An 18607-nucleotide genomic window follows, 5' to 3' on the forward strand; every position below is an offset into this window, starting at 1 on the left:
CCTCCTGTGATAAAGAACTTTATTATGCAGTCTGTCTCTTTTATGTCTTCCTCATCACAGGTTCGTACAAAGCTTATTTTCCACACACTAATAAATCATACATATTAGAGAGCAATTTTTATGGCTTGCACCGATGACTACTTACTTGAAGGATCTTATTCAATCCATAGGCAGGTATGATGGACTCTCATGGAAAAACTGGGTTGAAGGTTTATGGATGCACAAGTAGTATCTCTACTTGGTGCGGGAGTTTTGGCTAATATGAGGTGGAAGCAATCGTCACATGCTAAGGGATCTCTAATCATATAACATTGTATGGAACCAAGCAAACGCAATTCATTATGTTGTCTTCCTTGTCCAACATCTACTCTAAGCATGTAATAGTTTGGTGAGTGCTCACAATTGTAAAAAGTGTCTAAGATGATATATTTATATGTGAACCTCTCTTTCCTTATTACTTCTTATTAATTGCAACAATGACTGAGGTCTATGTTGATTTATTCTCAACAAATTTCAATCATCATACGTGTCATATGTGAAGTTATCACTTCCCATAAGATCATCTCATGATCTTTCATGCTATCGTTCTTTTCATACTTTTGATCATGGCACAAAGCAAAGCCCATGAATAAGATACTCTTTATTATATAGCTCATAAGCTCGAATACATCGGGGGAGACACAAGGCAAAAGACTCAAACTAAACACTAAAGACTTATTCCTCTAAGAGAAGAAGATAAAAAATTGAAAAGGAAATAACTAAAACAAAGGTAAAAGCAAAAGATATAAAGGTGATACGATGCCAGGGCAACTCCCCAAGCTTGGCAGAAGCCAAGGGGATTGCCCATACCAATGCTTAGTTGTCTTTCTTTGGTGGTGAAGGTGGTGGAGTTGTTGAAGTAGTCTGATCCTCCGTCTTCCAAGGCATAGGTGCTCCATCATGGCAGGATGAACGAGTTGCCGGAATCCTCAAATCTGCAGCCAACCTTATTGATTTAAATCTGTACTCATACTCATAGTTTTGGTTCTGCAGGTCATAGATCTGGCCCTGAAGTTGATCAACCCTATCATAGAGCCTGGAGAGATGTTTCCCAATGTCAATGGCATCCATCTTGTGATTGCTAGTGAACTCCGTGATCATCATGTGGTTGGCCTTGAGTCCATGCTCCACCATCCCTTGGAACTTGAAGACTTGTTGCTCCATTGCTTCGAGCCTCGTCTCCACACTTCCGGTCTTCTTAGGCCCCTCAACATCACGGATGTGCAACATCCCCTCGCTCATCTTGATAGATTGAGGGTGTTTCAGCACTTCCGTGAGGTAGGGATTGATGACCTTCTCGAAGATCTTGTCCTTAGGAGCGTTTGGGGAAGTCATGATGATCTAGATCTGCCATAGAAACAGGCTCGAAACGAAAACAGAGGAAGATTGCACGATACGGAGATCAAAACCTTCGGGCGAATATATATTGATTTTTTCTGGACCAGAAGGAGTGCTCCGCAAGGAAACAGAGTCCGGGAGGCACACGAGGTGCCCACAAGCCCTCCATCCGCCACCAGGGGGGTAGGTGGCGGCTTCCAAGCTTGTGGTCGCCTCGTGCGCTCTCCGGACTGCTTTTTATTTTTCTAATTTTCCAAAATTTCAAAACGGAGGAAATTTCCTATTGGAAAAGCATCGGAGTCCAATTTCTTACCGAAACAGATATCTCTTCGTTTTCAGGGTCTGAAACAGGCTGATAAACATCCCTTATGTACTCCTCTGGAGTTATGACATTGATGATATAGGTCTCAACATTTATGGGAGTACCAGAGATGTAATGCTTGATTCTTTGCCCATTTACCACTCTAGGAAAATTTCCTTCCGTGTTATTGATTTTGATGGCACCGGAACGATATACTTCCTCGATAACATAAGGACCTTCCCATTTAGAGAGAAGCTTGCCTGCCAGGAATCTTAAACGAGAATTGTATAGCAGGACATAATCACCTACATTGAACTCTCGTTTATGTATTCGTTTATCGTGCCATCTCTTAATCTTTTCCTTGAACAACTTGGCATTCTCATATGCCTGGGCCCTCCATTCATCTAACGAGCTGATATCAAACAACCGCTTCTCACCGGCAAGTTTGAAATCAAAGTTGAGCTCTTTGATTGCCCAATAAGCTTTGTGTTCCAGCTCAAGAGGTAAATGACATGCCTTACCGTAAACCATTTTATACGGCGACATGTCCATGGGGTTCTTATAAGCAGTCCTATAAGCCCATAGTGCATCGTCAAGTTCGCTAGACCAATTCTTTTGATATCTATTGACGGTCTCTTGTAGGATCAATTTGATCTCCCTATTACTCAACTCCACTTGACCACTAGACTGAGGATGATAAGGAGATGCAACTCTATGGTTGACATCATACTTAGCGAGCATCTTGCGGAAAATACCATGAATGAAGTGTGAACCGCCATCAGTCATCAAATATCTAGGGACTCCAAATCTTGGGAAAATGACTTCTTTGAGCATCTTAATAGAGGTGTGATGATCAGCATTTTTAGTGGGGATAGCTTCTACCCACTTAGTGACGTAATCCACAACAACTAAGATGTGAGTGTACCCATTGGAACTCGGGAAGGGTCCCATAAAATCAAAGCCCCAGACATCAAATGGTTCAATGACAAGTGAATAGTTCATAGGCATTTCCTGACGCTTACTGATATTCCCTATTATTTGGCATTCGCCACAAGACAAGACAAACTTACGGGCATCCTTGAAGAGAGTGGGCCAATAGAAACCTGATTGCAATACCTTATGGGCAGTTCTATCTCCAGCGTGGTGTCCTCCGTAGGCTTCGGAATGACACTTCTGCAGGATCTGTCCCTGTTCATGTTCAGGCACACAACATCTAATAACACCATCTACTCCTTCCTTATAAAGGTGAGTATCATCCCAAAAGTAGTGTCTCAAATCGAAGAAGAATTTCTTCTTTTGCTGGTAGGTGAAACTAGGTGGTATGTATTTGGCTACGATATAGTTTGCGTAATCAGCATACCACGATGCACTATGTGAAGTGCGGATGACATTTAATTGCTCATCAGGAAAGATGTCATCAATAGGTCGTGGGTCATCAAGGACATTCTCTAGCCTAGACAAGTTATCTGCTACAAGGTTATCAGCACCCTTTCGGTCAACGACATGCAAATCAAATTCCTGTAGCAGGAGAACCCATCTCATCAGCCTAGGCTTAGCGTCCTTCTTCTCCATAAGGTACTTAATAGCAGCATGATCAGAGTGAATAGTGACTTTGGAGTCAACTATATAAGATCTGAACTTTTCACATGCAAACACGACTGCTAAAAATTCCTTCTCCGTAGTGGCATAGTTTCTTTGGGCACTGTCTAGAGTTTTACTAGCGTAGTGAATAACATTCAACTTCTTGTCAACTCTTTGTCCTAGAACAACACCAACAACATAATCACTAGCGTCACACATGATTTCAAAGGGAAAGTTCCAGTCAGGTGGTTGAACAATAGGTGCGGTTATCAAAGCCTTCTTAAGTATTTTGAAAGCTTCCTCACAATCCTCATCAAAAACAAAAGGAACATCCTTCTGCAAGAGGTTGGTAAGAGGCCTAGAAATCTTAGAGAAGTCTTTAATGAACCTTCTATAGAAACCAGCATGACCTAGAAAACTTCGTATACCTCTGATATCTGTGGGGCAAGGCATTTTCTCAATCGCATCAACCTTAGCCTTATCAACTTTAATGCCTCTTTCAGAAATTTTGTGTCCTAAGACGATACCTTCGTTAACCATAAAGTCGCACTTCTCCCAATTCAAGACGAGGTTGGTATCTTCGCATCTCTGTAAGACTCGATCAAGGTTGCTGAGGCAATCATCAAAGGAAGACCCGTAAACGGAGAAGTCATCCATGAAAACCTTGACAATCTTTTCACAAAAGTCAGAGAATAGAGCCATCATACATCTTTGAAAGGTGGCAGGTGCATTGCATAAGCCAAAAGGCATACGTCTATAAGCAAAGGTACCGAAGGGGCAGGTGAAAGTGGTTTTCTCCTGATCAGATTGTGCAACAGGTATTTGCGAGAAACCTGAATAACCATCTAGAAAGCAGAAGTGTGTGTGTTTTGATAGCCTTTCTAGCATTTGGTCGATAAACGACAAAGGATAATGATCTTTCCTGGTTGCCTTGTTTAGTTTTCGGAAGTCTATCACCATCCTATAGCCAATAATAATCCTTTGTGGGATTAGTTTGTCCTTATCATTAGGAACGACAGTGATACCTACCTTGTCAAGTACGCAATGTACTGGACTTACCCAATCACTATGAGCAACATGATCAATGATTCCTGCTTCCAGAAGCTTTAATATTTCTTTTCTAACGACCTCTTTCATCTTAGGATTTAATCTCATTTGATGATCAGCAACTGGTTTAGAATCAGGATCGGTTTTAATCTTGTGCTGACATAGAGTGGGACTAATACCCTTAAGATCATCAAGAGTATATCCAATAGCAGCACGGTGCTTCCTCAGAGTTTTTAGTAACTTCTTCTCTTCGTGCTCTGAGAGGAGAGCACTAATAATAAGAGGATATATCTCCTTCTCATCAAGATAGGCATACTTAAGAGTATCAGGCAACTGTTTAAGCTCGAACACAGGATCACCCTTTGGTGGGGGCGGATCCCCAAGCAGTTCAACAGGCAGATTATTCTTGAGAATAGGATATTGTTCTAAGACAATTTTATCTATCTCATCTCTTTCCTCCGTATGCATATCATTTTCATGCTCAAGCAGATATTTCTCTAAAGGATCCATAGGAGGTACGACAATAGAGGCAAGAGCAATGATTTCATCCCTACCAGACGACTCTTTTTCATGGGGTTGTCTTCCAAACTTGGAGAAGTTAAATTCATGAGACACACCCTCGAAACTAACAGTGACGGTCTGCTTAATGCAATCAATGTGAGCATTGACAGTGTTGAGAAAGGGTCTACCAAATATGATGGGACAAAAGCTATCTTGTGCAGTACCAAGGACGAGGAAATCAGTAGGATACTTCGTCTTACCACACAGGACTTCTACGTCTCTCACAATTCCCAGAGGGCAGATAGTGTCTCTATTAGCTAGCGTAATGGTGACATCAATGGGTTCTAGCTCAACAGGTGCAATCTCATCTTTGATTTCATCATATAAGGAACGGGGTATTGCACTAACACTAGCTCCCATATCACATAAACCATGGTAATAGTGATCTCCTATCTTGACAGAAACAACGGCCAGGCCAACTACAGGTCTGTATTTGTCTTTCACGTGAGGTTTAGCAATTCTAGCAGAGTCCTCACAGAATTTGATAGCATGCCCGTCTACGTCTTCGGTTAAGAGATCTTTGATAATAGAAACACTAGGTTCAACTCTAATCTCCCCAGGGGGTGCAAGTGGTCTAATGTAACCCCTACGTATCATAGTTGGAGCTTTAGAATAATCCTTTATCCTAGCAGGGTATGGTGGTTTCTCAGCGTAGGCACAAGGAACAACAGGATCACTAAAAGCAATGACTTTCTCCTCAACTAGATTGGTTTTTACTATGTTGCTTTCTACAGGAGGATGATACTTAAACCACTTCTCTTTGGGAAGATCAACATGAGCAACAAAAGATTCACATAGAGAAGCTACTATCTCAGAGTCAAGTCCATGCTTAGCGCTAAAATCTCTAGAAGTGTTTGTCTCAACAAAAGATTTAACGCAATCAAACTGGAAATTCATACCTGACTCCTTACCTTCCTCCAGCTCCCAATCTTCAGAGTTACGTTTGATTCTTTCCAATAAATTCCACTTGTGGTCAATATCCTTCTTCATAAAAGAACCGGTACAAGAAGTGTCAAGCATGGTACGATCTTCATGAGAAAGCCGAGCATAAAAGTTTTGAGTGATGATTTCTCTCGAGAGCTCATGATTGGGGCATGAATATAGCACTGATTTAAGCCTCCCCAAGCTTGAGCTATGCTTTCCCTGTCACGAGGCCAAAAGTTATAAATAAAATTCCGATCACGATGTACAAAATGCATAGGATAAAACTTTTGATGAAATTCCAATTTCAACCGATTGTAGTCCCATGATCCAGTATCATCACATAGCCTATACCATGTCAACGCCTTATCCTTCAAAGATAAAGGAAAGACTTTCTTCTTTAGCTCATCCTCGGGCAAACCTGCAAGCTTAAATAAACCACAAACTTCATCAACATAGATCAGATGCAAGTCTGGATGTGAAGATCCATCTCCTGTAAAAGGATTAGCCAGCAGTTTCTCAAGCATACCCGAAGGAATTTCATAAAAGATATTTTTAGTAGATACATCAGGTTGAGGAACAACTCCTCATGCTTCTGTTCGTGGTGAAGATACCCCGAAGAAACTCCTCAAAGGAACAATTTCCATAGTGACAAGTGACAATAAATTTCAGCACAGTATAAAAATGTTTCCTTACCAATTTCCACTTACCAAAGGCGCTTCACTCCCCGGCAACGGAGCCAGAAAAGAGTCTTGATGACCCACAAGTATAGGGGATCAATGGTAGTCCTTTCGGTAAGTAAGAGTGTCGAACCCAACGAGGAGCAGAAGGCTCTGATAAACGGTTTTCAGCAAGGTAATAACTGCAAGCACTGAAAGTAGCGGTAACAAGTGATGGTGTAGTGAGGTGAAACGTAGCAAGCAAAAAGTAACAAGTAGTAGCAATGGTGCAGCAAGTGGACCAATCCCTTTTGTAGCAAGGGACAAGCCTGAACAAAGTCTTATAGGAGGAAAAACGCTCCCGAGGACACACGGGAATTTCTGTCATGCCAGTTTCATCATGTTCATATGATTCGCGTTCGTTACTTTGATAGTTTGATATGTGGGTGGACCGGCGCTTGGGTACTGCCCTTACTTGGACAAGAATCCCACTTATGATTAACCCCTCTCATAAGCATCCGCAACTACGAAAGAAGAATTAAGACAACGTCTAACCATAGCATTAAACTAGTGGATCGAAATCATCCCCTTACGAAGCAACGCATAGACTGGGGTTTAAGCTTCTGTCACTCCAGCAACCCATCATCTACTTACTACTCCTCAATGCCTCCCTCTAGGCCCAAATATGGTGAAGTGTTATGTAGTCGATGTTCACATAACACCACTAGAGGAAAAGACAACATACATCATATCAAAATACCGAACGAATATCAAATTCACATGACTATTATCAGCATGACTTATCCCGTGTCCTCAGGAACAAAAGTAACTACTCACAAAGCATAATCATAATCATGATCAGAGTGTAATGAATAGCATCAAGGATCTGAACATAAACTCGTCCACCAAGTAATCCAACTAGAATCAACTACAAAGAGTAATCAACACTACTAGTAACCTTGCAAGTACCAATCGGAGTCGCGAGACGGAGATTGGTTACAAGAGATGAACTAGGGATTGGAGAGGAGATGGTGGTGATGAAGATGTTGATGAAGATGCCTCCCCTCCGACGAGAGGAGTGTTGGTGATGACGATGGCGACGATTTCCCCCGCCGGGAGGGAAGTTTTCCCGGCAGGATCGTCCTGCCGGAGCTCTAGATTGGATCTGCTCAAGTTCCGCCTCGTGGTGGCAGCGAAACCACGAAAAAGCTCCCGATTGATTTTGTCTGGAACGAAACCCTTCATATAGCAAAAGCGGGGGCTAGTGGGCCGTCAGGGAGCCCACAAGCTTGCTAGCCGCCACCAGGGGGTGGCGGTGGCAGGGCTTGTGGCGCCCTGGTAGCTCCCCTCCGGTACTTCTTTCGCCTAAGATTTTTTATATAATCCCAAAAAATTCCACGTAAATTTTCAGGGCATTTGGAGTTGTGCAGAATAGTGGACTAAGATTTGCTCCTTTTCCAGTCCAGAATTCGAGCTGCCTAAATTCTCCCTCTTCAAATAAACCTTGCAAAATAAGAGAGAAAAGGCATAAATATGGTACCACAAAGTAATATAACAGCCCATAAAGCAATAAATATCAACATGAAAGCATGATGCAAAATGGGCGTATCAATAGGCATAACATAATTCTTATTCTTAGTTCGTCAAACTGATTTCAATTCTTCTTCCGGAGTGGCTCATGGTATCAATTCTCTATTCTATGTTGTTCATCTTCTTTTCCGGAGTTCCAAGTTTTCTCAAGCATCTCTTCCCGAAGCTTCATCTAAATCATGGAAAGGCCTTTAATCTTATTCTTTCATCCTTTGATTCCGGTGTTCTTCAAGTGGTTTTCATGGTGGTTATTCAAGAATTTAATTCATTCTCAAGTGTTCTTCAAGATTCTTGTTGGAGTATCTCAAGTATTCCTTCTCTTGCATTTCAAAGAGCAAGTCTTGCTCCTTTATCCTTGTGGTGGTATTATAGCATTCTTTTTAGTGGAGGAGTGTCGAAGAGAAGTTGTTTCAAGAATGAGATATTTAAACCCACCGATTCGATGATCATGAGATATTTTCCACCCATGGTTTCTTTATTGAGCTATCTTGGTTTAGATTTCACCTAAAGCTTTTCCTAAGGATTGTTGCTATTATGGTGATTATCGTTGATCCAAGTTCTCAATATATCTGCTTGGTCTAAGAAGTTTTGCCTTTCTTGTTGCATCCAATCAATCCTTGTTTCTGTTAGTGGTTGGTTGTCACCTCATTATCTTGGGATGGTTTTCATAAGTCCACTACAAGCTTGTTCTTTTCGTTGTTGGTTTTCCAACAACTCTGTTCTATCCTTCTTGCAAGGCTGCTTGTCAAATTTAATTATGATAGTAGTTATCATTCTCTTCTTCATTCTTTCTTCCCAATGATCTAGTTTCGACACTCTTGTTCCGGAGTTGTTGTGATGTCGCTCTCTTTTATCCATTATCTAGTTTTGTCAAGATCATGTTCTTTCCTTTTTTATTCATTTATCCGGGGTGTTGTGTCTTATTTCATGTTTTCCCTTGCTTATCAATTAGTTGGTTTGTTGTGAATATTGTCAAGATCTTTCCATCTTATCAAATAAATTCCTCAATTTCCTACCGAAGTGCTCCCAATTTTTTGTGCGAATTCTTGCTTGTTTCTCATATCATTCTTCATCTCTTTGCAACCTTCAAGGATCGTTGGTTTCACTCGTTTGTCAAGAAGAAACTACGATTTAACGTTTGCTCTTTCTCTTCCTCTTCCCCTTTTCGTTCTTAGATCTCGGGGCGAGATCTCTTGTTAGTGCACAAGAGTTGTAACAGCCCGAGACCGACGCCCCAGAAGATTCCCCTTTTATTCCGTTGCCGCCCTGTGATTTTTTTGTCGCCTTCATCATCGCAACATTTGCAACATCAACATTGCATCAGCACTCAGTTGCCACCACTTTTCAAAACTTGCATCCGTTATTAGTTGTCGGTTCTCTTTGTTTTCGTCGTTGACCGTTTCGAGTCCAACCACACACGCACGCGCCCGCGACATCGATAAAATATTGTTTTAAAGGTGTGTGTAAAATATTCTAGGATTGGGTTGAAACTTGGCGTGCTGTCTTCTTTTCATATAGGTAGGCCGCCTACCAAATTTCATCGCAATTGGAGTTCGTTTGATACCCGAAAGGTCGACCGTAGCGTCACCGTCATCGGGTTATCGTCGAACGTTTTCGGTGTTTTAAAATGTTATGCCGGGCTGCAAACTTCCCTCTCTTCTTAGCCCACCACCATGTTGGGGAACGTCGCATGGGAAACAAAATTTTTCCTACGCGCACGAAGACCTATCATGGTGATGTCCATCTACGAGAGGGGATGAGTGATCTACGTACCCTTGTAGATCGTACAGCAGAAGCGTTAGTGAACGCGGTTGATGTGGTAGATCTTCCTCACGTCCCTCGATCCTCCCCGCGAACAATCCCGCGATCAGTCCCACGATCTAGTACCGAACGGACGGCACCTCCGCGTTCAGCACACGTACAGCTCGACGATGATCTCGGCCTTCTTGATCCAGCAAGAGAGACGGAGAGGTAGAAGAGTTCTCCGGCAGCGTGACGGCTCTCCGGAGGTTGGTGATGACCTTGTCTCAGCAGGGCTCCGCCCGAGCTCCGCAGAAACGCGATCTAGAGGAAAAACCGTGGAGGTATGTGGTCGGGCTGCCGTGGAAAAGTTGTCTCAAATCAGCCCTAAAACCTCCGTATATATAGGTGGGAGGGAGGGGACCTTGCCTTGGGGCTCAAGGAGCCCCAAGGGGGTCGGCCGAGTCCAAGGGGGGAGGAATCCCCCCCCCCCAAACCGAGTTGGACTTGGTTTGGTGGGAGGGAGTCCCCCTTCCTTCCCACCTCCTCCCTTTTTTTTCATTTTCTCTTGATTTTCTCTTCTTGGCGCATAGAGCCCTTTTTGGGCTGTCCCACCAACCCACTAAGGGCTGGTGTGCCACCCTCAAGGCCTATGGGCTTCTCCGGGGTGGGTTGCCCCCCCGGTGAACTCCCGGAACCCATTCGTCATTCCCGGTACATTCCCGGTAACTCCGAAAACCTTCCGGTAATCAAATGAGGTCATCCTATATATCAATCTTCGTTTCCGGACTATTCTGGAAACCCTCGTGACGTCCGTGATCTCATCCGGGACTCCGAACAACATTCGGTAACCAACCATATAACTCAAATACGCATAAAACAACGTCGAACCTTAAGTGTGCAGACCCTGCGGGTTCGAGAACTATGTAGACATGACCCGAGAGACTCCTCGGTCAATATCCAATAGCGGGACCTGGATGCCCATATTGGATCCTACATATTCTACGAAGATCTTATCGTTTGAACCTCAGTGCCAAGGATTCATATAATCCCGTATGTCATTCCCTTTGTCCTTCGATATGTTACTTGCCCGAGATTCGATCGTCAGTATCCGTATACCTATTTCAATCTCGTTTACCGGCAAGTCTCTTTACTCGTTCCGTAATACAAGATCCCGCAACTTACACTAAGTTACATTGCTTGCAAGGCTTGTGTGTGATGTTGTATTACCGAGTGGGCCCCGAGATACCTCTCCGTTCACACGGAGTGACAAATCCCAGTCTTGATCCATACTAACTCAACTAACACCTTCGGAGATACCTGTAGAGCATCTTTATAGTCACCCAGTTACGTTGCGACGTTTGATAGACACAAAGCATTCCTCCGGTGTCAGTGAGTTATATGATCTCATGGTCATAGCAATAAATACTTGACACGCAGAAAACAGTAGCAACAAAATGACACGATCAACATGCTACGTCTATTAGTTTGGGTCTAGTCCATCACGTGATTCTCCTAATGACGTGATCCAGTTATCAAGCAACAACACCTTGTTCATAATCAGAAGACACTGACTATCTTTGATCAACTCGCTAGCCAACTAGAGGCTTGCTAGGGACGGTGTTTTGTCTATGTATCCACACATGAAAATGAGTCTTCATTCAATACAATTATAGCATGGATAATAAACGATTATCTTGATACAGGAATTATAATAATAACTATATTTATTATTGCCTCTAGGGCATAATTCCAACAGTCTCCCACTTGCACTAGAGTCAATAATCTAGCCCTCACATCACCATGTGAATTACATTGTAATAAATCTAACACCCATACAGTTCTGGTGTTGATCATGCTTTGGCCGTGGAAGAGGTTTAGTCAGCGGGTCCGCTACATTCAGATCCGTGTGCACTTTGCATATATTCACGTCCTCTCCCTCGACGTAGTCGCGGATGAGGTTGAAGCGTCGTTTGATGTGTCTGGTCTTCTTGTGAAACCGTGGTTCCTTTGCTAAGGCAATGGCACCAGTGTTGTCACAGAACAAGGTTATTGGATTCAGTGCGCTTGGCACCACTCCAAGATCCTCATGAACTGCTTCATCCAGACACCCTCCTTAGCCGCCTCCGAGGCAGCCATGTACTCCGCTTCACATGTAGAATCTGCTACGACGCTTTGCTTGGAACTGCACCAGCTTACTGCACCCCCATTAAGAATAAATACGTATCCGGTTTGCGACTTAGAGTCGTCCGGATCTGTGTCAAAGCTTGCATCGACGTAACCTTTTACGGCGAGCTCTTCGTCACCTCCATACACGAGAAACATCTCCTTAGTCCTTTTCAGGTACTTCAGGATATTCTTGACCGCTGTCCAGTGATCCACTCCTGGATTACTCTGGAACCTACCTGCCATACTTATGGCCAGGCTAACATCCGGTCTAGTGCACAGCATCGCATACATGATAGAACCTATGGCTCAAGCATAGGGGACGGAGCGCATATGCTCTCTATCTTCATCAGTTGCTGGGCACTGAGTCTTACTCAATCTCGTACCTTGTAGAACTGGCAAGAACCCTTTCTTGGACTGTTCCATTTTGAACCTCTTCAAAACTTTATCAAGGTATGAGCTTTGTGAAAGTCCTATCAGGCGTTTTGATCTATCCCTATAGATCTTAATGCCTAGAATGTAAGCAGCTTCTCCTAGGTCCTTCATAGAGAAACTTTTATTCAAGTAATCCTTTATGCTCTCTAAAAACTCTACTTTGTTTCCAATCAGTAATATGTCATCCACATATAATATTAGAAACGCCACAGAGCTCCCACTCACTTTCTTGTAAATACAAGATTCTCCAACCACTTGTATAAACCCAAATGCTTTGATCACCTCATCAAAGCGTTTGTTCCAACTCCGAGATGCTTGCACCAGCCCATAAATGGATCGCTGGAGCTTGCACACCTTGTTAGCATTCTTAGGATCGACAAAACCTTCGGGTTGTATCATATACAACTCTTCCTTAAGGAAACCATTAAGGAACGCCGTTTTGACATCCATCTGCCAGATTTCATAATCGAAAAATGCAGCTATTGCTAACATGATTCTGACGGACTTAAGCATCGCTACGGGTGAGAAAGTCTCATCATAGTCAACTCCTTGAACTTGTGAAAAACCCTTTGCCACAAGTCGAGCTTTATAAACGGTCACATTACCGTCAGCGTCCGTCTTCCTCTTAAAGATCCATTTGTTCTGAATGGCCTTGCGGCCCTCAGGTAGTACCTCCAAAGTCCACACTTTGTTCTCATACATGGATCCTATCTCGGACTTCATGGCTTCCAGCCATTTGTTGGAATCTGGGCCCACCATTGCTTCTTCATAATTCGCAGGTTCATTGTTGTCTAACATCATGATTGATAAGACGGGATTACCGTACCACTCTAGAGCAGCACGTGGTCTCGTCGACCTGCGTGGTTCAACAGAAACTTGAACCGGAGTTTCATGATCATCATCATTAACTTCCTCCTCAACCGGCGTCGCAATGACAGAGGTTTCCCCTTGCCCTGCGCCACCATCCAGAGGGATGAGAGGTTCGAAAACCTCGTCAAGTTCTATCTTCCTCCCACTCAATTCTCTCGAGAGAAACTCCTTCTCGAGAAAAGCTCCGTTTTTAGCAACAAACACTTTGCCCTCGGATTTGAGATAGAAGGTGTACCCAACTGTCTCTTTTGGGTAACCTATGAAGACGCACTTTTCCGCTTTGGGTTCCAGCTTTTCAGGCTGAAGCTTTTTGACATAAGCATCACATCCCCAAACTTTTAAGAAACGACAACTTTGGCCTTTTTCCATACCACAGTTCGTATGGTGTCGTCTCAACGGATTTTGATGGTGCCCTATTTAAAGTGAATGCAGCTGTTTCTAATGCATAGCCCCAAAATGATAACGGCAAATCAGTAAGAGACATCATAGATCGCACCATCTCTAATAGAGTACGATTACGACGTTCGGACACACCATTACGCTGTGGTGTTCCAGGCGGTGTTAACTGTGAAACAATTCCACATTGTCTCAAGTGAGCACCAAACTTGAAACTCAGATATTCACCCCCACGATCAGACCACAGGAACTTGATCTTCTTGTTACGATGATTTTCCACTTCACTCTGAAATTGCTTGAACTTTTCAAATGTTTCAGACTTGTGCTTCATCATGTAGACATAACCATATCTACTTAAATCGTCAGTGAAGGTGAGAAAATAACGATATCCGCCGCGTGCCTCCACGCTCATCGGACCACACACATCGATATGTATGATTTCCAACAAGTCACTTGCACGCTCCATTGTTCCTGAGAACGGAGTCCTAGTCATCTTGCCCATGAGGCATGGTTCGCACGTGTCAAGTGAATCAAAGTCAAGTGACTCCAAAAGTCCATCAGCATGGAGTTTCTTCATGCGCTTTACACCAATATGACCTAAGCGGCGGTGCCACAAAAATATGGCGCTATCATTGTTAACTCTAACTCTTTTGGTCTCAATGTTATGTATATGCGTATCGCTATCAAGATTCAATATGAACAATCCCCTTACATTCGGTGCATGACCATAAAAGATGTTACTCATAGAAATAGAACAACCATTATTCTCTGACTTAAAAGAGTAACCGTCTCGCAATAAACAAGATCCAGATATAATGTTCATGCTCAACGCAGGCACTAAATAACAATGATTTAAGTTCATCACTAATCCTGACGGTAACTGAAGTGACACTGTGCCGACGGCGATTGCATCAACCTTGGAACCATTTCCTACGCGCATCGTCACTTCATCTTTCGCCAGCCTTCGCCTATTCCGCAGTTCCTGTTTCGAGTTGCAAATATGAGCAACAGAACCGGTATCGAATACCCAGGCACTACTACGAGAGCCGGTTAAGTACACATCAATAACATGTATATCAAATATACCTGATTTTTCTTTGCCCGCCTTCTTATCTGCCACATACTTGGGGCAATTGCGCTTCCAGTGACCCATACCCTTGCAATAGTAACACTCCGTTTCCGGCTTAGGTCCAGCTTTGGGTTTCTTCGTTGGATTGGCAACAGGCTTGCCGCTCTTCTTCGAATTGCCCTTCTTGCCTTTGCCGTTTCTCTTGAAACTAGTGGTCTTATTCACCATCAACACTTGATGCTCTTTACGGAGTTCAGACTCTGCAACTTTCAGCATCGCAAACAACTCGCCGGGAGACTTGTTCATCCCTTGCATGTTGTACTTCAACACAAAGCCTTTATAGCTTGGCGGCAGTGATTGAAGGATTCTGTCAGTGATAGCTTCTTGCGGGAGTTCAATCCCCAGCTCAGCTAGACGGTTTGAGTACCCAGACATTTTGAGCACATGTTCACTGACAGATGAGTTTTCCTCCATCTTGCAAGCATAGAATTTATCGGAGGTCTCATACCTCTCGATCCGGGCGTTCTTCTGAAAGATAAACTCCAACTCCTGGAACATCTCAAATGCTCCATGATGCTCAAAGCGACGTTGAAGTCCCGGTTCTAAGCCATACAAGACTGCACATTGAACTATTGAGTAGTCCTCCTTACGTGCTAACCAAGCGTTCTTAACATCCTGATCAGCCGTAGCGGGTGGTTCATCTCCTAACGCAGCATTAAGGACATAATCCTTCTTCCCAGCTTGTAAGATTAGCTTAAGATTACGAGCCCAGTCTACAAAGTTGCTTCCATCATCTTTCAACTTAGCTTTCTCTAGGAACGTATTAAAATTGAGGATCACTGTCGCGTGAGCCATGATCTACAACACAAATATATTCAAAGTGGACTTAGACTATGTTCAAGATAATTAGAGTTTAACTTAATCAAATTATTCGCTAAACTCCCACTCAAAAAGTACATCTCTCTAGTCATTTGAGTGGTTCATGATCCACTTACACTAGCTCAAGTCCGATCATCACGTGAGTTGAGTATAGTTTCAGTGGTAAGCATCCCTATGCTAATCATATCATCTATATGATTCATGATCGACCTTTCGGTCTCATGTGTTCCGAGGCCATGTCTGCACATGCTAGGCTCGTCAAGCTTAACCCGAGTGTTCCGCGTGCGCAACTGTTTTGCACCCGTTGTATGTGAACGTTGAGTCTATCACACCCGATCATCACGTGGTGTCTCAAAACGACGAACTGTAGCAATGGTGCATAGTCGGGGAGAACACAATTTCGTCTTGAAATTTTAGTGAGAGATCACCTCATAATGCTACTGTCGTTCTAAGCAAAACAAGGTGCATAAAAGGATTAACATCACATGCAATTCATAAGTGACATGATATGGCCATCATCACGTGCTTCTAGATCTCCATAACCAAAGCACCGGCACGATCTTCTTGTCACCGGCGCCACACCACGATCTCCATCAACGTGTTGTCATCGGGGTTGTCGTGCTACTCATGCTATTACTACTAAAGCTACATCCTAGCAAAATGGTAAACGCATCTGCAAGCACACACGTTAGTATAAAGACAACCCTATGGCTCCTGCCGGTTGCCGTACCATCGACGCGCAAGTTGATATTTCTATTACAACATGATCATCTCATACATCCAATATATCACATCACATCATTGGCCATATCACATCACAAGCATACCCGGCAAAAACAAGTTAGACGTCCTCTAATTTTGTTGTTGCATGTTTTACGTGGTGACCAAGGGAATCTAGTAGGATCGCATCTTACTTACGCAAACACCAAAACGGAGATATATGAGTTGCTATTTAAACTCATCCAAGGACCTCCTCGGTAAAATTCGATTCAACTAAAGTTGGAGAAACCGACACTTGCCAGTCATCTTTGAGCAACGGAGTTACTCGTAACGATGAAACCAGTCTCTCGTAAGCGTACGAGTAATGTCGGTCCAAGCCGCTTCAATCCAACAATACCGCGGAATCAAAAAAAGACTAAGGAGGGCAGCAAAACGCACATCACCGCCCACAAAAACTATTGTGTTCTACTCGAGAAGACATCTACGCATGAACCTAGCTCATGATGCCACTGTGGGGAACGTCGCATGGGAAACACAAATTTTCCTACGCGCACGAAGACCTATCATGGTGATGTCCATCTACGAGAGGGGATGAGTGATCTACGTACAGCAGAAGCGTTAGTGAACGCGGTTGATGTGGTGGAACGTCCTCACGTCCCTCGATCCGCCCCGCGAACAATCCCGCGATCAGTCCCACGATCTAGTACCGAACGGACGACACCTCCGCGTTCAGCACACGTACAGCTCGATGATGATCTCGGCCTTCTTGATCCAACAAGAGAGACGGAGAGGTAGAAGAGTTCTCCGGCAGCGTGACGGCGCTCCGGAGGTTGGTGATGACCTTGTCTCAGCAGGGCTCCGCCCGAGCTCCGCAGAAACGCGATCTAGAGGAAAAACCGTGGAGGTATGTGGTCGGGCTGCCGTGGAAAAGTCGTCTCAAATCAGCCCTAAAACCTCCGTATATATAGGTGGGAGGGAGGGGACCTTGCCTTGGGGCTCAAGGATCCCCAAGGGGGTCGGCCGAGTCCAAGGGGGGAGGACTCCCCCCCCCCAAACCGAGTTGGACTTGGTTTGGTGGGAGGGAGTCCCCCTTCCTTCCCACCTCCTCCCTTTTTTTTTCCTTTTCTCTTGATTTTCTCTTCTTGGCGCATAGAGCCCTTTTTGGGCTGTCCCACCAGCCCACTAAGGGCTGGTGTGCCACCCTCAAGGCCTATGGGCTTCCCCGGGGTGGGTTGCCCCCCCGGTGAACTCCCGGAACCCATTCGTCATTCCCGGTACATTCCCGGTAACTCCGAAAACCTTCCGGTAATCAAATGAGGTCATCCTATATATCAATCTTCGTTTCCGGACTATTCCGGAAACCCTCGTGACGTCCGTGATCTCATCCGGGACTCCTAACAACATTCGTTAACCAACCATATAACTCAAATACGCATAAAACAACGTCGAACCTTAAGTGTGCAGACCCTGCAGGTTCGAGAACTATGTAGACATGACCCGAGAGACTCCTCGGTCAATATCCAATAGCGGGACCTGGATGCCCATATTGGATCCTACATATTCTACGAAGATCTTATCGTTTGAACCTCAGTGCCAAGGATTCATATAATCCCGTATGTCATTCCTTTGTCCTTCGGTATGTTACTTGCCCGAGATTCGATCGTCAGTATCCGTATACCTATTTCAATCTCGTTTACCGGCAAGTGTCTTTACTCGTTCCGTAATACAAGATCCCGCAACTTACACTAAGTTACATTGCTTGCAAGGCTTGTGTGTGATGTTGTATTACCGAGTGGGCCCCGAGATACCTCTCCGTTCACACGGAGTGACAAATCCCAGTCTTGATCCATACTAACTCAACTAAAACCTTCGGAGATACCTGTAGAGCATCTTTATAGTCACCCAGTTACGTTGCGACGTTTGATACACACAAAGCATTCTTCCGGTGTCAGTGAGTTATATGATCTCATGGTCATAGGAATAAATACTTGACACGCAGAAAACAGTAGCAACAAAATGACACGATCAACATGCTACGTCTATTAGTTTGGGTCTAGTCCATCATGTGATTCTCCTAATGACGTGATCTAGTTATCAAGCAACAACACCTTGTTCATAATCAGAAGACACTGACTATCTTTGATCAACTGGCTAGTCAACTAGAGGCTTGCTAGGGACGGTGTTTTGTCTATGTATCCACACATGAAAATGAGTCTTCATTCAATACAATTATAGCATGGATAATAAACGATTATCTTGATATAGGAATTATAATAATAACTATATTTATTATTG

This window comes from Hordeum vulgare, chromosome 7H, assembly GCF_904849725.1.
Source record: "Hordeum vulgare subsp. vulgare chromosome 7H, MorexV3_pseudomolecules_assembly, whole genome shotgun sequence".
In the NCBI taxonomy this organism is placed as follows: Eukaryota; Viridiplantae; Streptophyta; class Magnoliopsida; order Poales; family Poaceae; genus Hordeum; species Hordeum vulgare.